Below are 23,993 nucleotides of genomic sequence, written 5' to 3' on the forward strand. Positions count from 1 at the left end.
TACCTAGAAAACTTAATGATGAGTGGGAACCTACTATAAAAATTAGAATTAAAGATCATGAGTGTTTTTCTTTGTGTGATTTGGGTGCTAGTGTTTCCACGATTCCAAAAACTTTATGTGATATTCTAGGTTTCCATGATCTTGATGATTGCTCTTTAAATTTGCACCTTGTGGATTCCACCATTAAAAAGCCAATGGGAAGGATCAATGATGTTCTCATTGTTGCAAATAGAAATTTGGTGCCCGTAGATTTTATCGTTCTTGATATAGATTGCAATATTTCTTGCCCTATTATTCTTGGTAGACCTTTCCTTAGAACGATTGGTGCAATTATTGATATAAAGGAAGGGAATATTAGATTTCAATTTCCATTAAAGAAAGGCATGGAGCACTTTCCAAGAAAGAAAGTCAAATTACCTTATGAATCTATCATGCGAGCTACTTATGAATCAAGTGCCAAAGATGGCACTACTTAGATCTATCTTTGCTTTTATTCCTCGCTAGGGGCGTTAAACGAAAGCGCTAGTTGGGAGGCAACCCAATTTTCTTTGTGTTTTTTGTTTTTGTTCCTGTTTAGTAATAAATTTTGCATCTACTTTCTGTTTAGATGTGTTTTTATCTTTTAATTAGTGTTTGTGCCAAGTAGAACCTATAGGATAAACTATGATGATAGTTGATTTGATTCTGCTGAAAAACAGAAACTTTGCGCTCACGAGAAAAAATTCAATAAATCACAGAAACATGATTTTGCATTGATTCGTTTTGCTGCTGATCAATAAACAAATTTTCCAGTACGTCCTATTTTGGTAGGATTTTTAGAGTTCCAGAAGTTTGCATTAGTTACAGATTGCTACATACTGTTCTGTTTTTGATAGATTCTGTTTTTCGTCTATTGTTTGCTTATTTTGATGCATCTATGGCTAGTATGTAAGGGTATGAACCATAGAGAACATGGAATACAGTAGGTTTAATAACCATATAAATAAATAATGAGTTCATTACAGTACCTTATGTGGTGGTTTTGTTTTCTTTCACTAACGGAGCTTATATGATTTCCTGTTGAGTTTTGTGTTGTGAAGTTTTCAAGTTTTGGGTAAAGCTTTTATGGACTATGGAATAAGGAGTGGCAAGATCCTAAGCTTGGGGATGCCCATGGCACCCCAAGATATTCAAGATTAGCCAAAAGCCTAAGCTTGGGGATGCCCCATGAAGGCATCCCCTCTTTCGTGTTCGTTCATTGGTAACTTTACTTGGAGCTATATTTTTATTTGCCACATGATATGTGTTTTGCTTGGAGCGTCGTGTATTATATTAGTCTTTGCTTTTTAGTTTACCACAATCATCCTTTCTGTACACACCTTTTGGGAGAAGCCTATTTGATTAGAATTTATTAGAATTTGCTATGTGCTTCACTTATCTTTTGAGCTTGATAGTTTTTGCTCTAGTGCTTCACTTATATCTTTTAGAGCACGGAGGTGGCTTGATTTTATAGAAATTGTTAGTCTCTCATGCTTCACTTATATTATTTTGAGAGTCTTTTAGAACAGAATGGTATTTGCTTGGTTATAAAATTGGTCCTAGAATGGTAGGCATCCAAGTTGGGTATAATAAAAAACTATCATAGGAAGTGAATTGGATGCTATGATCAATTTGATACTTGATAATTGTTTTGAGATATGGAGGTAGTAATATTAAAGTCATGCTAGTTGGGTGATTACGAATTTAAAGAATGCTTGTGTTGAAGTTAGCAAATCCCGTAGCATGCACGTATGGTTAAAGTTGTGTAACAAATTTGAAACATGAAGTGTACCTGGCTTGTGCATCCTTATGAGTGGCGGTCGGGGACGAGCGATGGTCTTTTCCTACCAATCTATCCCCCTAGGAGCATGCGCGTCGTGCTTGATTTTTGATGACTTCTAAATTTTTGCAATAAGTATATGAGTTATTTTGACTAATGTTGAGTCCATGGATTATACGCACTTTTACCTTTCCACTATTGCTAGCCTCTTCGGTACCATGCATTGCCCTTTCTCACCTTGAGAGTTAGTGCAAACTTCGCCGGTGCTTCCAAACCCCGTGATACGATACGCTCTATCACACATAAACCTCCTTATATGTTCCTCAAAACAGCCACCATACCTACCTATTATGGCATTTCCATAGCAACTTTCCACTAAAATACCAAAAATATATTTATCTCTTATCATATTTGCTTTCAATCTACTTTTATTTGCATCTTTACTTTTTGCATCTATATATAAAATACCAAAAATATATTTATCTTATCATACTATCTCTATTAGATCTCACTTTCGCAAGTGGCCATGAAGGGATTGACAACCCCTTTATTGTGTTGGTTGCAAGTTCTTTGTTTGTTTGTGTAGGTGCGTGGGACTTTTGAGGAGCCTCCTACTGGATTGATACCTTGGTTCTCAAAAACTGAGGGAAATACTTACACTACTATTACTGCATCACCCTTTCCTCTTCAAGGAAAACCAACGCAAGCTCAAGATGTAGCAGGCACGTGCTAGATGTCCCACACGTTAGCGAAAGGAGTGGGACATAAACAACATGGTAGAGCCCAGCGCAAAAAAACAGCGTGGTAGAGCATCTCCACTTCTTCCACTTTTGGGTCGGAGACCACATGTAGTAGTACTAGTGGTATGAATGACACAAAGTGCGACCCGTAGAGAAATACAAGTCTAGTTGGAAGGTTTCGCGGCATACACGTAAACAAATATAAAAGCTAATATGTGCCTCCAATTAATATAGTAGTAGTAGAGTACTTAGGCACGTACTCCATAACATCACCGTGCATTGCACGTACAAAATTTAGTGGTACGTAGTAAGACATAAATGCCTATATTCCACGCATGTTCATACTATTTATGCCTTTCGACTTCATTTACTGTGCTACATTACTTAGGCTTGTACGTCCACTCCTGGGTACATGTCCGTCTCGTAGTTCCAGTCCCACGTGTTCTTCATATAGATGGAATGATCCTTGCATGACACGTGCACCTTGATGCTAGATATCTCGCGTGTTGGAAAAAGGATGAACAAAGCTCACGTCAAAAAATAGAGTGGAAGAACATAGATTCCCGACGACCGAGAAGGAGCAAGGAACCTCATGGTGGAGCGTCTGCACTCATAAAATTTTATATTATTCAGCGATATAAAATCAACCAATCATCTCCAAAGTGTACTGGAAGAGTACGAAACACGGCAGCCCAGTGTAGTTACATCATACTAGTACATGGCTAACCCACGCTATCACCATATTTCTTGGCTTCCGTGCGACACCTAGCTCTAGTAATCCAGCAGCCCGTATCCCTTCCCGCTCCTCGTCTCTCTCAAAGTGCGGCGGGCTGGCGTTTTTGCCGTCTATTGAGGTCGGTTAACTCATCACATGCTAGCGACATGCCAAGAGCATTCTAAAAAAATAGTAATGTACTCTATTGTTATGCCAAGAAGAGGAAGCGCTTTGACCGACGGACCAAACGGGACAGGCGTGTCATGCCATGAGTGAGTCCAGTTTCTCGTTTTGAACTCGTTTAGAACACTTGGTTTTGACTATTGATAAGATTTTATATAGGGCCTAATGTATTCTTCGAGGATGCCTTTGACTATTGATGATCCTTTCACGTTCCGTTTAAAAAAAAGATCCTTTCACTTATGAATTTGACTGTATGCTTTGAGAAACTTCATGTCATATACTGCTCCTATTTGGATAATTTAACTTAGCTAGAGGTTAGACTAACTCATGACTAACCCTGAACTAACTGTAGCCAAAGACATGTTTGGGTGACAGGGTTAGATTGACACTAAATGCACTTGATGGAGAGAGAAAAGTGATTTTTCAGTGGGCCCAATGAGAACTATCTCCAGTTAGCACCTCTTGGGTGGGATAGTTTTTTTTTGGTTGGTTCGGTGCAACTTGCTCCAATTTAACCATCATGCTTGGAAACTTTAGGGCTATTTGAGCCCCGACTAGCTCAAACTAACTCTAACCCATGGATCCAAACAGGGCCTATGGCCAGCCTCGATGCGGAGCAGTTGAGTGCACCAGGAAGCGGCGCTCTCTCGGCTGTCATGCTGCTTCAAAGCCGACGCCACTGAGAGGTCGCCTCCGCTCTGGCCGGGCATTAATGCGGCACTGACGCTCCAGGGCGACACTGACCGTTTCACGCAGGAAGCGGGGGCTGGCAAGGGAGTATTGGTTTTGAACCGTTTCAGGTGTAGTACTGGTAGTTTGCAAAACTACTCAATTATTGCACTTCGTTTCCTAAGAAATTGTGACAAAAAACGCTACTCCACAGCCCGCTTCCCTTCCCCATCCTCTTCCACTGCCCGCGCACGTCCGCAGGAAGCGACCGGTCAACCCTTATATAGGAGTGCTAGAAAAAAAGATGCATGCATGACCATTAAAATTTCCAGATTAAAGCGCCGCTCCGGCGGGAGTATGGTGTATGTTGTTAGCTTCGGCCGGGCCATGGCTAATGGGTGACGGCAACCAAAGAAGATGTGGTGGGAGGGGAATGAATGCATCTACTGTTTGGGTTCGCCATCCGCTTAAATAAATGCGCACCATCACATGTACCCGCGGGTGCACAAATTGTAACATATGTGTCTGCTTAAGTGGGTGTCATGTAACTGGTGTGTGTGTGAGAGAGATTATGAGAGATAGAGTTCGTGTGTGTGACTCTACTCTGCGGACATCTACTCAACCTTTTGCATCGGGATATAAGTATAATGGTATTATACTTTAGCTAGTGATTTGTGTGGCCATGTTAACGTGGTTGTGTAAAAAAAATGTCACATCCTGCTCGTGGTTTGCGTTATATAATTACAAGCAAGATGCTCATGCATTGCACGGAACATCAATATGCATTTTTACAAAACACCTGTTGTGATTGACCCATGCAGGAGTAATCCCATGTGTAAAAACTAACGATATCTCGAGAATTTTATCAGAAAACTGGTATCTCGAGAATGTCATCGAAAAAATGAAAGATGAGAGATAAGATGAGGAGGAGTGGAGCGTGGTGGTGACTGGTGGCCGGACAGGGCGGAGGCATGGGGATGGACGGCGCCAGAAGGCGGTAGCGGCCACCATGCTAGATTGTTCTAGAGACTTCCTTTTTTAATTGCTCAGCAATGAGGTTGTGGGAGATAAGGATGTGGAGAGAGGTGCGGGTATCTTTTGTAAAATTATCATAGCTTGCTTTCTATCCGTCAGATATAGATCAGACGGTCTATATTTCAAGGTGGCAGGCACACCATCATCACCAACTCGGTTTTTTATAAGGGTAGAGATGATAAGTTTGCTAACTACTAAAGTAAAGTGGAATTTGTCCATGTTATATAAGTAAATTAAGGTGATTGTTTATCATACGGGTAAGGTTGGATGAAGGGTAGTAGGAACAAATGCTCCGCCTAAAGCATGTGTGTGTGAGACGGAGTCTTAGTGTGTGTGTGGGGTTGTGCGTGGCGTGTATGTGTGTGAGAGAGAGAGAGATGGAGTCTTAGTGTGTGTGTGATGGAGTCTTAGTGTGTGTGTGTGTGTGTGTGTGTGTGATGGAGTCTTAGTGTGTGTGTCGGGGGGTGGGGGTGGGTGGGTGCGTGCGTGTGTGTGTGTGTGTGTGTTTGTGTGTGTGTCGCGGGGTCCTCGGTGGCGGATGTAATTTAAGTGTGCGTGGCTTCATCGTAGAGAGGTGATGTGTATGGCAGAGGCCACCGACGATGGGGTGGGAGAGAGAAAAGGCCCGTAGAGAGGGGAGAGAACGTGTGTGCGCATGAGAGGAGTCGACATCGAGAGAACGCGTTTGTTCAAGAGACACCGAGGAAGACTACTATATATCGATGGTGCATGTAGGCGGGAATTAAAAGAAGGGATGGTCTTATTGGGTTCGGGGATATAGGGGAAGAGTGAGAGGGGGGCAGCTAGAAGGAGATTGTTAAGTGTGAGTGTGTGTTTTACCCATCCAGGCGGAAGATATGTGCACACAAGAAGAGAACGATTCGATGTGGCGTTAGGGTTGAGGGTAATTAACTATGTATGGAGACATAGAGACCTTGAACGTGCATGTGCAAGAGGTATACATGTATACGTGGGATGTGTGTCTGTGCGTGTGCATGATCGAGATAAAAGAAAGAAGACATAAGTCATAAGATCAACGACATGGGAGAGATGGATTGGTATGAAAATATGCATGCATGTGAGAGTGCAGGGAAGAAGGCCCGATAATTGAGCATGTGTTTTTGTCTTTAAGAGATAGTGGCGAGGGCTGGAGCATGCATCTATGGCGAGTATAGGGAGTGAGACACCACGACTGTGCAAAAGAGATCAACCTATAAATGCATGTATGGAGAGACATATATAGTGTGGGTGATAGGAAGCAAGACTGTGTGCGGGAAAGAAATGTTGACGGAGAAACTACAGATAGATACAGAGATGGGGATGCTAGCTAGAGAGACATCCCCTGTTTGAGTGTTGGAGATGACCGCCGGGTGGTTCAGTGGGTGAAGTTATGTGTGTGTGAGATAAAGATAAAAAGAGGGCACTTGACTGCATGTAGAGAGAAACATATGTAGTGTGCGTGATAGGAAGCAAGAGTGAGGGCGAAAAAGAAGGTTGATGGAGAAATAGATAAATAGAAAGATAAATATGATAGCTAGTGTGTGTTAGAGATAGGAGTCGAGTGGATCAGAAGGCTGAGTTATGTTTGTGGGTGTGAGAGACATAGAGAGAGGGTGCATGTGAGTCACATGCAAACAAATATCAGAGAGAAATGAGATCCCGAGAGACGGAGTTTTGTGTCTACGAGAGAGAAAGATATTTCACAACGAGAGTGATAGCAAGAGAGACATATGAGGGAACGCAAGATATCTCTAGGGAGAGAGAGTGTGTGTGAGTGACATACAAGAGAATGGTGGAGAAATATGAGACCCTGGGAGACAGAATTAATGTCTAAACGGGATTACACTATATGTTTCATGTGTGAAACACATTATACATGTTTGAGAAGTAAAAAAATCCGCATGAAACACACATTAATTGGAGACAGTTAGCGAGGAATGCATACATTGGATTTCAACATAATATGGTTTCAAATATTTGAAAATCCAAACTGATGGATACAGCCTTATGAATCTGACATCATGCCATTTGTAAACCATATTTATGTATAAAGGGTGTTGTGCTTTTGAAAGTATATATAAAAAATGATGTATATAGAATTTTATTCCAATCGAAAATGGATCCTGCCTGAAAAAAATAGAATACAACCGGGATTCGAATTCAGTTGGCATGATAAACATGCACTCTGCAAAATTTGAACGAAGCGGGGAAAGTCACAGTAACCGCCCGAAACCAAAATCTGCGAGATGGAAATTACTACTGCCTATTGCTGCCATGCAAAGCCTATGTGCTCGATTTCTATAGGTTTCCATAGGGGTAGATTTGTAATTTCACTCAAACGTGACATAATCGCCTCTCACCCGGATTCATACACGGTGGGCACCAAAACACAGTGTCTCCTCAGCCGAAATCGACTGCCTCCCCGATTCATACACGGTGGGCGCCAAAAACAATCTCTTGTCGGCAAATATTCGGTGTATGTGAGATTATCGTCATATCCCCAACCGACTAATATTGTTGTGATGTAGGAAATTTGAAACGGGGGCTAAGTTTGTAAATTTCCGCGATTTGAGACAAGCGCGCCCTGAAGACATGGTTCCCCACTTCCCTCTCTACCTCCATTTCCCCATTTGTACTACGTGGGCGCCAAAACACCCTTTCCTCTCCACCCCAGCCTCCTCTATCCGCCACCCCATCCACCGCCGTCCTCCTCCACCATGCCGGAGCTGATACCCCGACACCGCCGTCCATTACAAGAGATTGACCGCTCTCATCCACGGCTTCAGACCAGGATCCTTGCATCCCTTCCTCTCGCTTCATCCCCACCGTCGTCCACCTTGCCGGTGCCGCTCCTACGACCACCTCATCCACCGCACCCTGCCGCCACCGTCTACCCTCCTAGATCCGCTTCCACGCTGTCAATAGCCATCGCTACCATAGCACCGTCAAAATCTCAGCAGATGCATACACGGCGCCGCACCAGAGGCGGTACTCTTTCGTATCTGCTCAATTTATTTATCACAGCAAGAAAATAGATCGCCACTGTTTTACTCTGATTTCTTGTCCATCACTTACTTGCTAGTTGAAAGCAAACATTGGTTGCAAAGTTGCCTTTGTCCGGTTTGCACCTTCAGATCCGCCATGGCACGCTCAACACTATACTCCCAATGCTTATGGTTTTCCCCTTTTATATTCCACACTAGTTAAATCACATTAGACTAAATTTCAAAATTGGTTCAGTCGATTTTTCAAAGCTCGCCGAAGTTCGCCGTTGTGAAGGAAGGGGCTCGGGTGGGGATGGTGGTTGTGGGGGCGGTGGTGGGGCCTCGCCGAACAAAGAAAACTCAACACGGGCAGGGGCAAGGGTGGGGGGTGCGGGTGGTGGAGGAACACAGGCGGTGGGGGCCGGTGGTCCGGCCGGCGGACCGTGCGGTGTTCTGTATGGGAACAATCAGAGACGAGGAAGAAGAAGGGCTAGGAGACATAGGATCTTCATCCAATTGCCTGAAATGGTCGACTGACCCAAATGACAAAAGTCACGCGACTTGCATGCATACATGCCTTTATATTCAGTACCATCATCTTACACTACAAAAAAAGACACATCCGTGACATTTTGGGCCAAATGAATTTTTTTCTGTCATACTTATGACACTTCTATGACGATAATTGTGACAAAACCCGGTATCATCATAGGTGTGGTGGGCTCCTACTTCTATGACAAAAAATCACGACAAGAAATGGGCTTTTCGTCCTGGGCGGGACGGAGACGCGGATGCATGACATTCTTTGGGCCGTCCATGACAGAAAAAACCTTGGTAGAAGCGAGGGCGAGGAAAATATCGGGGTGTTCCCGGTTACGGTGGGTGGTCGGTGCCGAGCGATGCACGGAGGTTTGTGCGTTTCTCTCTTACACGCACGCGCGTGGGTGCGGGGAGTTGGGCTCTAACTGAACCCGAGCAAGGCGTTCGCATACTGAACCCGAGAGATTGCACTGCAGTCTATGCGTTACTGAACCAGAGCGATCGATCGATGGCTGTTAACTGGACCAGATCAAGCGATTCCTTTGCTACTGCTGCTAACTAAAGCAGATCGATGATGTCTCTGGATGAACAGTGAGCGTTGCTGGGGTGGGGGGGTTGGATGAATTGTTTCCGGTGCGGGTGGATGAACAGGACCCCGTGGTGTTGCCTCTGGATGAACAGGATCCCGATTAATCGAGCCGGCTGGGGCTAGATGAACAGGACCCCGTGGAGGGCTGGATGAATAGGACGACCCCGTGGAGGGCTGGATGAATAGTAGAAGGTGGAGGGATGGATGAACAGTAGCCCGTGGAGGGGTGGTTGAACAGGAGCCCGTGGAGAGGGGTGGTTGAACAGTAGCCGGTGGAGTAGCGCGCGGTGGAGGCTAGATGAACAGGAGCCCGTGGATGAACAGTCACAGGTGGAGGATTGAGGAGGTCGACGATGGATGAACAGTAGACCGTGGAGGCTGGAGGAGGTCGATGGTGGAGATGAACAGTATCTCATGGAGTCCCGTTTTGCGTTACACCACACCCCTCCCGATGAACAGGACCCCCGTTTTGACCGTAGTGCTCCAACACAAGTCTGTTTCCTCTGTTTTGAGGTACGCCACACCCCTCCCAATCAATAGGACCCCGTTTCAACCGTAGGAAGTCCAACACAAGTCCATTTCCTCTGTTTTGCAGTATGCCAGACCCCTCCCGATGAACAGGATCCCGTTTTGAACGTGGCCGGTCGAACACAAGGCCGTTTCCTCCATTTTGTGGTACGCCCAGCCTCGTTTCCATCGGTTGTTCCGTCCAAGCCCTCCCGATGAACATGTCAATGCATTCCATTCCGACCCAGCCGGTTTGCTCCCCCATGAACACGACGACGACGCTGTTTCTCCGTTCCGACCCAGCGATGTACACAAGTCCTGGCCGTATGTATGCGCGAGTAGGCGTTCGAGACCCCGCCTGTATGTATGTACGTGGCCGTATTTTCTTTCTTGCACACTAGACGCTGTACGTACGTGTACATGCTACATGCGTGCCTCTACTATGACACGTGCATGCCTCTACATCGACCAGTATGTACGCGAACATTCGCGACCAGAATGACAACGCTACGTACGCTTCGACCAGGTGGGTCCCGACTGTCCGGCACTTCCTTGGGTGCGAAGATGTAGATCGTGGGTCCCATCAGTCAGGGCGGCAAATCATATTTTTTTTTCCTAGACGCACTTCCTTGCGTGCGAAGATGTAGCTGGTAGGTCCCAGCAGTCAGGGTGGAACGTTTTTTCACGAAATACGGTTGTCCGTCTGTGGGTCCCTACTGTCAGGTGGAGGAATCATTACTTTTTGTGTAATAAGGAGGCACTTCCTTCCTGCGGCCGTGGACCCAACTGTCAGCCTCTCCACGTACAGTACTCTTCTGATGGAAGTCGGTCATTGACCACATTGACCACGCCGCGCCGAGAGCACCAAGGCGGTGGACGATGGCGAGGCCTAGGAAGGGGACGACGCGAAGGCGAGAATACGCGGCAGTGGATGCCCACGCGGAGAGGAGTACGAGGGTTCACTGGTTCGGCTGTGATGTGAGGCTGCCGTCGCCACAGAATAACAGGGGGTGTGGGTGAGTAGAGGGATGGCCTGGCCAGGGGTGGGAGTAGTAGGGGGCGGTGAGGCCTCCGCGGCATCACAGCCAGCCACGGGAGGTAGGAGCATGCGGCACGACCGGTGCTGGTTTGGGCGGCTGGAGCAAGAAGACCAGAGGTTGAAGAAGCACTATGGCTGTTGGATGAACGTCATACGGTAACTAGAGCTAGAATCGTTCATATTGACTAAATTGACAAAGCCCTCCGTCCCCGTCAACTTGGTTGGCCCACAAGTCAGCTACCCACCATGCTGGGTTCTAGCTGGCAGGGGGAGTATTCATTTTTTTGTGAGTAATAAGGAGGCACTTCCTTGCAGGGGAAGATAGATGTTGGGTCTGACCTGTCAGCGGGGGGCACATTTTTTTGCGAAATACAGCGGCCCTTCCGGTGGGTCCCAGATGTTAGGTGGAGGAATCATTATTTTGCACGTAACAAGGAGGCATTTCCTTGTGTGTGGCCGTGGACCTAGCTCAGCCTCTCCACGTATAGTCCACGTCCGATGGATGTAATTTGTTGACCATGTTGACCAGGCCGCATCGAGAGCACCATGGCGGTGGATGATGGTGAGTCCTAGGAAGGGAACGACATGGAGCCGGAGAAGAGTCGACAATGGTTGCCCATGCGGTGGGGAGTACGAGGGTTTACTGGTCCGGCTGCCGTCGCGGGAAAATAACAGGAGGTGTGGGTGAGTAGAGGAATGGCCTGGCCAGCAATGGAGTAGGGTGGGGCGGTGCGGCTTATGCGGCAGCACAGCCGGCCACGGGAGGCGGGAGCAGGAAGTCCCACCGGCGCTGGTTTGGGCGGCTGGAGCAAGAATATTAGATATTGAAGAAGCAGCATGGCTGTTGGATTAACATCCAACGGTCACTGCTGCTAGAATCGTTTGTGGACTAAGTTGACAAAGCCTTTCGTACACGTCAACCAAGTAGAACCACAAGTCAGCCTCCAAATCTGTCCCAAACAGCATACAACCCCAAATTTTTAGCCAGATTCAAATTAATTTTGAAACAAAATATACCTTAATTTAAATTAAGTGAAATTTTGCCCGCACAAAAACAGTGAAATTTAAAATATCAAAATCTAAAATAAAAAAAATATTTTGATTGCATGTTTGCTGTATTTTTTTCATTTTACAGCCCATTTATTATTACTTATAGCCCATTTCTTATTACTTAAAGCCCATTTTCTGGGCAAAATGCATCCCTCCTCATCTTGAAAGATTTCCGGCCTAGCAGGGCCTAGAAACACTGGGGATAGTAGGGGGCGGTGAGGCCTCCGCGGTAGCAAGGCTGCCCACGGGAGGCAGGAGCATGCGGCACGACCGACGCTGCTTTGTGCGGCTGGAGCAAGAAGACTTGAGGTTGAAGAGGCACTACGGCCCTTGGATGGACATCGTATAGTCACTGGAGCTAGAATCGTTCATATTGACTAAGTTGACAAAGCCCTCCGTCCCCGTCAACTTAGTAGGCCCACAAGTTAGCATCCCACCAAGGTGGGTCCCAGCTAGCAGTGGGAGTATACATTTTTTCTGCATAATAAGGAGGCACTTCCGGTGGGTCCGAGCTGATAGCAGGGGGAACATTTTTTCATGAAATACGGTGGCCCGTCCGGTGGGTCCCAACAGTCAGGGGGGAAATGTTTTTTTCGCAAAATACGGTGGCCCGTCCAGTGGGTCCCTGCTTTCAAGTGGAGGAATCATTATTTTCCTCGTAACAAGGAGGAACTTCCTTACTGCGGCCGTGGACCCAGCTGTCAGCCTCTCCACGTACAGTACACTTCCGATGGAAGTCGTTCCTTGACCACATTAACCAAGACACGTTCCGTTGCATGCATGCGTCCATGGGTGTGGTGCGTCCCCACTGTCAGCCTCTCACGTACAGTCATCTTTCGACGACTCTCGATTGTTGACCACACCGTACCGAGCGAACCAAGGCCGGTGGACGACGGCGAGGCCCTAGACTGGAACGACCCGGACATGGGGAAGACGGGGGAATGAAGTCGCAGATGGAGAGGAGTGGGAAACTTGATTGGTTCGGGTGCGCGGCTGTTGGATTAACATCCAACGGTCCAGCTGCTAGAATCATTTGTTGATTAAGTTGACAAAGCGCTGCGTACACGTCTGCTTAGTAGGCCCACAAGTCAGGCACCAAATCTGACGGGTCCCAGCTGTCAATGGGAGGAATAATTTTTTTCGCATAACAAGGAGGCACTTCCTTCCGTGCGAAGATACATTCGGTGGGTCCCAGCTGTCAGGTGGAGAAAACATTTTTTCAGCTTAATAAGGAGAAACTTTCCTTGCATGTGACCATGGACCTCGTGGGTCCCAGCCGTCAGGCTCTCCATGTACAGTCCTCTTCCGATGACTCTCGTTTGTTGACCATGCCGCACCAAGCGCAATGAGGCGGTGGACGACGGCGAGGCCCCCGGAGGGAACGACTCGGAGATGGGAAGACGTGGCAGTGGAGTCGTAGATTGAGAGGAGGAGAATGGCTATAACTGGTTCTAGTGTGGCGTGGGGCTGCAGTCAGTGGAGAATAACAGGAGGTGTGGAGGGGTGGAGGGATAGCCCGACCGTCGGTGGGGAAGCGCTTCGCAGCGATGCATGCTAAGCAGAGCTGCTAGCCGCCGGAGGCCGGACCAGGCGGTCCCGGCGACGCTGGAGGAAGAGGACAAGAGATTGAAGGTGCATGCCGGCCCATGTTTTCTAGAATGTACAGTCCATTTGCTTGGCTCAGTGAACAAATAATTTCCCGTCAATGCGACCCATTTATATTTGCTAAGAAATCCCAGACCATTTGCACTTCCTTGAAATACACGAATTAGCTGGGCTCGTTATATATATAATGTTATGTTAGAAGGAGCAATTAATATCAAAAAATAAACCGGAGAGGCACATTATATATATATATATATATAATTAACAAATAAGCGAGTTATTGCTCAAAATAAAAATAAGCGCGTTATTGTTAGATTCGTCCTTAAAATCTTCGCAAGCTTTTGTACGCAATCACCAGGATTTTCCTTGCGTGTGAGTCAAAAACAACCAGGATTTTCCTTGCCAACTTCTGTTAAACATTTACTTTTATGAGTTGATAACACGTGGGATGTTTTTATAATGTATATATAAGTCTCTATAAAATATACAATAATAGTAATAATATAAATATATATAATGTGGTTAGAACGGAAAACATAAATTGGACACAACATTATTATTCTTATATATAGATAAATAGAACAGAGACCTGCGTTTTATTAAAAAATACATTGGGCTGCCGATCTTTAAGAAAAAGCCCATAGGCCGGGATGGAACTCAAAAAATAAGTTGAAACCACTGTCTCCGTATGTCGTGGGCTACACATGTTAAAATAGAAAACCTAGGCCTAGCTGATACTTGTCCGCCCTTTGGAAAAAAATGATACCAGATCGCCGAGCGAGCTGGATTAAAGAGGGGGCCGGCGGCACGACTGAAGAAGCACATCAGGAGCGAATTTTTTTCTTTAGTGGATGGCTCTCAATGGAGTTTTTTTACTTGCCTCTGCACCATACAACTTGTATTTTTACTTGCCTCTGCACCATACAACTTGTATTAAAGAGGGGGCCGGCTGGACAACCTACAGAAACCAGCACTCGATTTTTCATCAAGCCCCCAAAACAACGCAGTACTATGTTTGTTTTGAGGCCGAAAACATTACGGTAGGGGTTGAGTGGGGGAGGGGGGAAGACAGAGCAAAAACATTAAAAAGAGCTGATGCGCCGTTGCTACCCTAACAAAGCAGGTGCAATTCTTCTCGGGAAGAAGGTGTGCTGTTGACACCCAAACGTCACATACCCCACCGTAGGCATAATAACAAGTTCACACACAAGTAAAACGGAGAAGGTAAACATTCATATCAAACTCAGGTTCACAAGACATGTTCATATTCATAGCCAACATTCACTATCAACAACTCAAAAGATTCATATATACACAAGTTCAACATGTCTATGCATCCAAATGATTGATAGATCACATGACAATATTCATAGATAATTCACAAAAAGATTCAGATATACACATGTTCAGTATGTTTATGCATCCAAATGATTGAGATCACAACCAATATGATCCATGGACGAACTTTAATTACCTAGGGTACACACTGGTAAATGGTGTCCAGTCGGAGGTACTTCTTGCTAAAATTAATGCTTGTACGAGTAAACTTTCGAGTACATAAGAGGCAGCACAAATAACCTCAACTTTGCTTGTAGGTTTATCCTCAAATAGTGGCCTCGTGCCGAGGGAGGTTTGAGAAACTTGGCCAGTACTTTCATCCAACTAGTTTACTGGCTCATCTTGGTCTTGTAGCTCGCCAAAATTCTACATTGCAGACGAGAAAGGAGGCGGTTGAGAAAATGAGCCACCCAAATTTTTTGTGCAGTTCAACTGAAATGGAGCATCCTTGGCGTACAGACTAATTAAGTGCCAGATGAATATACGCGTCAATGAACTTGTCTGGAATCTTTAGACTCCATGCCATACAGTTCGCTACCATATCTGCCGATAACCAAAAGGCACAAGTTGGGACCAAAGACTGGACTTTGTTTTTCTGGGGTATGCGCCAAACAATATTTTTGGCGTTCACTCTCCTAATACTTGGAGTTTGACAACTGGTTGCCGCCGGTTGATACTCAAATGAATATAGGCACTTCTTGTCAACATCGATGCTTGTCTGAGTGAACTTTGGAGTACATAGCAGCGGCATAACTGTTTGTCCATCTGATATTTTTGTGCAGTTCTTCTGAAATCACCCAATGCAATGATTTGCCTACGAGTTCAGGCTCCAAGTTACTCCTTTATAAAATCGGTAAACAGTAACACAATACCAAATTACGAATACATGACAAGCACAATAATCAGGATAAAGACCAGTACCGACCTGTGTGAGGTAGCATATCAAATAATATTTCTTTGACTGGAAGCTGAGATAAGCGAAGCGGCTGATAGCAAAGGAGGAAAGCAGGCCCAAATTAGTGACTGACAGGAAAGGACGGAAGTTGTCGAGGCAATGAAGCACCCAACGTTTTTGTGCAATTCCACCAAAATTGAGCATCCGTGTTGGCACATATATTGAGAGAGTGAGATTACTGTAATAGTGGGACTAGTTGATGAAACATACACTAACAAATAGAAGCACCCTCATTATCTTAATGGGTAAAGTTAGCAACATAGAAGTCTTGCTTAAAAAGAGGAATTAGTTTATTTAATCAGTGCCAACTAGCTCAACACTCAAAGCATTGCCATATATCGTAGGTTGCAAAACTTTAACGTGCAAAGATAAAGAAGTTTCTCATGACAGTCGCATGATACAGATAGAGATGATAGCAAACTAATATGGATGAAGGCCTTAGGACCGTACCAACCTAAGGAAAAGAGCTTATTCATGTAGTATCATAAGAGATGATAAAGCACTCACTGGAATCACTCAATAATATATATTTTTGTCCACTTCAAATGTATGGTTGAAATCACTCTTGTTTCCAGTGTTGAGATTATATCGAAAGATTATCAAGAACTTCCAGCAGAGTTAAAGCACTGGCTGGGATAGTGTTCATTGTATTGTTTTGTGTAGTTCCACTAAAATGTATGATTGGCACAACATGATCCCTATTTGCTCAAGTAGGAACAAGGTGAAAACTTCATTAGCTTAGTGAGAAAGGATAGAAAGATATTAGCATATTACTCTAACAGTAGCATCAAATTCATGATGGACAATATGCAAAACGTTTCCTCATTGAACCAATGGCAATAAAAAACAATAACACTATTATGTCATGACACTAATAATATTCCCTCCCTGCTCCACCACATGATTCACCTCCATAGACAAACATACACATGTACATGATTCAGCATAGGGTGCCACTAAAGATTTGTTTAACTCCGACAGGAAAATTAGGCAGCAATAAATTAGTGGTACTTAAGTACTCCTAATTAATTAAGTGAGACAGCAGAAGTCTAAGGGCTCCCTGGAGGATCATCTCACATGTAAGGTAGTCGTTGCCTGAGCCCTTGAATGGCCTCGACTGAGGCCTCTGGATTCAGCAAGATCTCCTTGGCACTGTTTATTCTTCTTCTTCTTCCTCTTCACGCTCTGTTTCTCTTTCTCCTCACCAGTTGGTGAAACCAAGTACATGATTGGCCTTCCAGTTCAGAATTGGTTTTGTCAGTGAGGGAGTACAAGTGTACTAGTAAAAATAGCATTATTTTCTCATGGAAGTCGCAAAAAAGAGATGAACACATGTATTAAATATCATACTTACATAAAGGAAGGTTATGGAGCCAATATGGATGATGAGGATTGGAACACAGATCTCCCTTTGTGCAGTTCCACCAAAAGGAACCAACTGTTCCATTCTGACATTCCAGATAAACATCACAAAACTCACTTCTTTTAAGAAGAGTTTTGTGCAGTGCACCAAAAGTTCACAACATCAACCAGGTGAAATGGATATCCCTGTTTGCACAAAAAGCTATAGAGGAAACAGTCAGAGTCTCAAACAATTACAAGCAAAAAGATTTGGCTAAACTTGTCATGGCTTATAACAGTGGCATGGCTTCATTTTACCAGGGGCATTAGATTAAGAACAACTAAATATTTGGTATAAGGGCTTGGGACAGTGGGTGCATCAGCAGTCTAGGACCATGTGGGGGAGTCCTGGATTAAGGGGTCCTTGGAAAGCCGGACTATATAATTTAGCCGGACTATTGGACTATGAAGATAAAGGACAAAATACTTCGTCCCATGTCCGAATGGGACTCTCCTTTGCGTGGGAGACAAGCTTGGCGATTTGGATATGTAGATTTCCTTCTCTATAACCAACTCTGTGTAAACCCTAGCCCCCTCCGATGTCTATATAAACCGAAGGGTTTAGTCTGTAGGACAAGAAAAATCATAATCATAGGCCAGCTACTAGGGTTAGCCTCTACGATCTCATGGTAGATCAACTCTTGTAATACTCATATCATCAAGATCAATCAAGCAGGAAGTAGGGTATTACCTCTATAGAGAGGGCCCGAACCTGGGTAAACATCATGTCCCCCACCTCCTGTTACCATTATCCTTAGACGCACAGTTCGGGACCCCCTACCCTAGATCCGCTGGTTTTGACACCGACATTGGTGCTTTCATTAAGAGTTCCACTTTGTCGTCATCTAAGGTTTGATGGCTCCTTCGGTTATCAACGACCCAACCCAGGGTGAGATCTTTCTCCCCGGGAAGATCTTCGTATCCGGCAGCTTCGCACTGCGTGCCAACTAGCTTGGCCATCTGGAGCAGATCGACAGCTACGCCCCTGGCCATAAGGTCAGGATTGGAAACTTGAACTATACTACCGACATCTGCGTTGACTTTATCTTCGACGGATTCGAGCCCATAACAGCCACGCCCAGCCGCCATGATGAGCATGACTTAGATATACCATCTGGTCATACTCAGAGGACGGCATTTGTGACTCTCTTGGCCCTAGATCCAGAGCAGAATGCGCCGCCCGGGGATGGGGTGCTAGACCCCGCCGTGGAAGCCGCATACTTAACAGCGCTTGAGACGAACACAGATCCAACCTCTGACGAGGCTTGTGTCATCGGACCCTCAGACTCATCTCCAGATAGGGGTTCCGAACCGCGTGTATCTGCGCCCACTGAATCCAACTGGGCACCAATCCTGGAGTTTACCTCCGCAGACACTTCCAACACTCGCCCATGGGCAACATGTTAAACTCTTTGAAATTCCTTTCCTTGGAAGGGAATTCTTGGCCGAACTATCTGCGACTTGAGCGGTAAGCGGATGACGAACTTCGTTACCCACCCATCACCCACTTGATAGCCATTGTCGATGATCTAACCAACAAGCTTCCGAAGACATCGACGGTATGGACAACGATGCAGAAGAAGAACAGGAACCACCGCCCACAGGGTGCTGGACAGCCACCTCCGTATATGACATATACATGGTGGATACACCTAAGGACAACAATGGCGAGGACAAAAAGGACCCAGTTGAGGATAAGCCTCCTGAGAAGCAGCCGAGGCGCCGACGTCGGCGACGCCGTTCTAAACCTCGCCATGGTAAAAATAGCGATACCGGCACAAGACATAATACCCTGGACAACGCCGAAGACAATGAAGACCCCGCAGACCCAGCCATGAAGCAGGACGAGCAGGGAGACAGCGAGCACAGTACGAGGCCGTTGTTCGATCATAGTGATGCCGAAGATACCACTTATCAACATGTCTCCGAAGAAGAGGACAGTCTGGATGACGACACATTCATCATCCCCGATACACAAGTGGAATGAGAACGCCTCCAATAGAGGCTTATCGCCACTGCAAGGAGCTTGAAGAAGCAGAAGCAACGGCTTAAGGCCGCACAGGATATGCTCGATGATAGATGGAACGAAGTGCTCGACACTGGGGAAAAATACGGCGACAATCGCCAAACAAAGAGCTATCCCAAACGCAAACTACTGCCCGAATTCAACGATGAGGCTATAGTGCCCATACCACCGAATAATCGCACGGCCGACCAACCGGACCAACCACCTCTATTCGAGATAGAGCGGCTAACGACGCCGCACACAAATCCGTACCCCCTCTTGATAAGAAAGGGAGGTAGAAACCCAGAACCAGCAACATGATTTACATGAGGACCGGGACAAAGGGGCTGGCATAACAAGGTCCATCTATGGATCTCAAGAACGTGCTCCCACGCAGGATCATGACCATCAAAACAAATATGTCGGTCACTCTCTAGTTCGGAACCAACAACGAACACTACAATCGTCGGACTCACGCCACGACATAACCAAATACAGGGGCGCTGCCCATCCCCTATGCTTCACCGATGAGGTGCTGGATCATGAATTTCCAGCAGGGTTTAAATGCGTAAACATCGAAACATACGACGGAACGACAGACCCCGCAGTCTAGATAGAAGACCTTATTCTTGACATCCACATGGCTCGTGGAGATTATCTCCACGCCATCAAATACTTACCTCTCAAGCTCAAAGGGCCAGCTCGGCACTGGCTGAAAAGCCTCACCAAAAATTCTATAGGAAGCTGGGAGGAGCTCGAGGATGCTTTCAGGGCAAATTTTCAAGGGACCTATGTCCGACCTCCGGATGCAGACGATCTAAGTCACATAACCCAACAACCCGGAGAGTCAGCCCATAAGCTTTGGAACAGATTTCTGAATAAGAAAAACCAAATCCTCGACTATCCGGACGCCGAAGCCTTAGAAGCCTTCAAGCACAGTGTTCGGGACGAATGGCTCACCAGACACCTCGGCCAGGAAAAGCCAAGGACAATGGCAGCTCTAACCACCCTCTTGACCCGCTTTTGCACAGGTGAGGATAGTTGGTTGGCCCGTAGCAGCACCAGCGACCCAGGCACATCCAAAATCAGGGATGGCAATGGAAAACCACGACGCAATAAAAACAAACATCAAAACAATGAAGATAGCCCAGAAAATACAGCGGCAAACGACGGATTTAGGGGCTCTAAACTTGGTCAACAGAAAAAACCATTTAAAGGCAGCAGAGAAGGTCCATCCATCCTAGATAAAATTCTAGACAGGTCTTGCTAGCTTAATGGCACCCCCGATAAGCCAGCTAATCACACCAACAGAGAATGTTGGGTCTTTAAGCAGGCCAGCAATCTCAATGCCGAACACAAAGGGAAGTTACCGCAAAGTGAAGACAAGGACGAATCTCGCCAGCCGAACGCAGGGGGACAGAGAAAATTTCCCCCAGAGGTAAAAGTAGTGAACATGATTTACGTCACTCACCTCCCAAAGAGGGAGCACAACCGCGCCCTTCGGGACGTATATGCTGTAGAGCCCGTTTCCCCCAAATTCAACCCATGATCGGCCTATCCGATCACCTTTGATCGCAGGGATCATCCCACTAGTATCCGTCATAGGGCCTCGACTGGCTTAGTGCTCGACCCAATAATTAACGGATACCACCTCACCCGAGTCCTCCTGGACGGCGGCAGTAGTCTCAATCTGATATATCATGACACTGTCCGCAAGATGGGGATAGACCCATCAAGAATTAAGCAAAGCAGGAGTACCTTTAAAGGAGTGATACCAGGCATAGAGGCCCGATGCATTGGCTCTCTGACGTTGGAATTTGTATTCGGTTCTCCCGATAACTTCTGCAACAAAGAACTAATCTTTGGCACTGCTCCGTTCCGAAGCGGTTACCATGCACTACTTGGAAGAACGGCATTTGCCCGCTTCAATGCAGTCCTGCATTATGCTTCTCTTAAACTCAAGATGCCCGGTCCATGTGGCGTTATCATAATCAACGAAATATGGAGTGTTCTCTTTGTACGAAAGAATATGTGGCGGCTCTAGCAGTCGAACCATGGAGTGATCTCTTCAAACCGAACAACTCAGTGGTCTTCGAGACCGCGGACTCAACTAGACGTGTTCGGCGCACACCTAGGTGTAGCAGCTCAGATAAACATGACCTTGATTAGCGGCCATACCCCCACAAGAACAGACCATAAGAAGACTGTACATGTCTCCATGTACATATAAATAGGAATTCAAAACCCCTTGTGTGGTGTGTGGGGCCGCTCGCATATAAAAGGTCCATAGTTCGGCTTGAACCTATTCGGACTCAAGAAGTTATATCTTCATGATTCATTAAAACAAACCAATTTTACTCACGGTCACACCAGATTCTTTCAGCTGGTTTTCTTCTTTGATCTCAGATGGCCTCCACTCTATACCCCTCAAGAATACGTCGCAACAGAGATAAAGGCGCAGACGTGCAGCAGGGCCCCGTTCCAAGGTTTCTTTTTAGATTAAGCTCCTGCATAAACCTTTTTATTATCTCGTGTTCTTTAATACCCTCCCGACACTTAAAAAAGTTGTGGGTGAGCTTATGGTTTGCCGCACTTAAATCGAAGTTACAAACGCAGTAGCCAGTGTGTTTTTTGAGATCTATGCTCTCACCACAGACGCTCTTTTGTCACGCCTGATTGTCGCACGTACCTTGAAATCCAGGGTTTATTGCCAGGGGCTATAATTCAGCCCGGTATATATTGCAAAGTCCGGATACCTTCGGGAGCGTTCGGCGTCGTGAGTTTGGCCTTATATGCATCAGCTCTGAATCATGTCTTTGGTCAAATGTTGGGTTTTCCCAGCTCCCGTGTTTTGCTACCTTATGTTCTGCTCTATCGGCTAAGGTGGCACAGGGACTACTGCGATTGTGCCCTGGTTCATCCGGATGAGTACCTCAGTAGAGAAAGCCGAAAACTAACTGTCATGATACAGTGAGAGACTGGTCAACCACTCGATGACTCAACGGAATCCTCGCGATTCCTTCGCATTAACGAAGGACCGGATTCCCGGTCATGTATGTAAACGCACCATATTCGGATAAAAACGCAGACATACAAGGGGTTATATAATAGCCCCACCGTCAAACTCCTATGGCTAAGTGAAAGTGTTAAAGCTCTATAGTTCGATTGCCTTGTTCGCCGCACTATCACCTCCTTAAACGGACCAAGACGTTGGATCAAGTGTGACTACGTGTTTTTGGCCGAACACCCCCGTGTTATACGCAAGGGGGCTGAAGCCGACGACTGCAATCTTTTAGGTTATATACACATATATACAAAAACGGTCGCATAGGAGGCACTAAAACACATTACAGGCAAAAGTATAAATGTAGCCTTTATTATTGAAAGCATTGTCTTTACAATTCGAATACATATCATTCGAACATGATATTTTTTGACCACTGAGCCTCTATTAAATGGGCACCCTCTAAGACTTCTTCAAAATAGTGCTCTGGCAGGTCATGCCTCCCGGGTGGACCCCGTGTTGCAATATCGGTGGCCTCCATCCTCGCCCAGTACGTCTTAACATGGGCGAGGGCCATCCGCGCACCCTCTATGCACGCCGACCGCTTGATAGCGTCGATATGCGGCACAGCACGAATAAATCGTTGCTCCAAACCAAAATAGCTACCCGGACTTGGTTCCTCCGGCCACAAGCGATCCACGACAGCCTTCATGGCAAGTCCGGATAACCTATGTAGCTCCGCCCATTCGGCCATCTACTCGTTCAACAACAGCGGACGCCTGGGCATGCTGACCTGCGACCAGAACAATCTTTCTGCTTCATGATTTTCTTGGTCTTGGAAGAACTGCATCGCATCGGCAGCACTCTTTGACAAGTTCAAGTACGCGTCTAACATAATTGTTCATCTTCTCGAAGAGGCGAAGAGCCAAGTGCAACCCAAACATGGCAGTTGCGAACGCTCGCGTGGCAGTCTTTGTGTATGGGTGGGGTGTGGTGTGGTGCCTTGGAGCACGCATATAACCAGGCTCTTGCATGAAACAAAATTGCTATTTGAGCCCACTATTGTAGTACTAGTACTTGCTAGTATAGCCCTTTAAACCGGAAAGGAGCATTTGCCTTTCTAGAGATTTTAGCAAGTGACTAGACTACACCGCATGCAGTACTCCCTCCCTTCCGGTTTATAGGGGTCAAATCAAAAATCTCATCAACCAAGGCATTTTACGATTGGAGGAATGTATCTCGTACTTTACAAAACTACCCTGATTAAACTCATGCATTAATTATGTAGTTCTCTCATTTTCCCTCCGCCTTGGTCGTGGTGCACAATATTGAGCACTCCTATATGACTAGCCACTCTATCTACATGCGGGACATCAAAGCATCCGGGCCCGCGTGCCATCCACCAAATCACAGCGACGTGCTACAGTCAAGACTCACCAGTCACCCAGTGTGGCCGTCATGACCCGTCATATCACAAAACCCACACCTTTACCAGAAGTGGTAAAGTGGCCTCGAAGTCGGACTGGACGAAGCAACCATCATTTCACTGGAACGCTCGTTGAAGCCCTTTCTCCCCTTTCTTGAAGAAAACCTCACTCCAGGCTACTCACTTTTGCCATTTTTCTTCTGTACCGATGAAGGAAAGGTGGGTGAATCAGTGATGCTGCTATATTTTCATTCCAAGAATCTTCTTTTTGTGAAGCACCGACCGATTCTCACAGCCTATTATTTTCCCGTTTTCATTGCGATTGTGGTTTCCTTTCGATTGCTTTTTGTTTGTCAGTTCATTGATGGATCCTGGAGCACTAGGCAAAGAGTTGTCGGCGGACAACCCAC

This window comes from Triticum aestivum, chromosome 3B, assembly GCF_018294505.1.
Source record: "Triticum aestivum cultivar Chinese Spring chromosome 3B, IWGSC CS RefSeq v2.1, whole genome shotgun sequence".
Lineage (NCBI taxonomy): Eukaryota > Viridiplantae > Streptophyta > Magnoliopsida > Poales > Poaceae > Triticum > Triticum aestivum.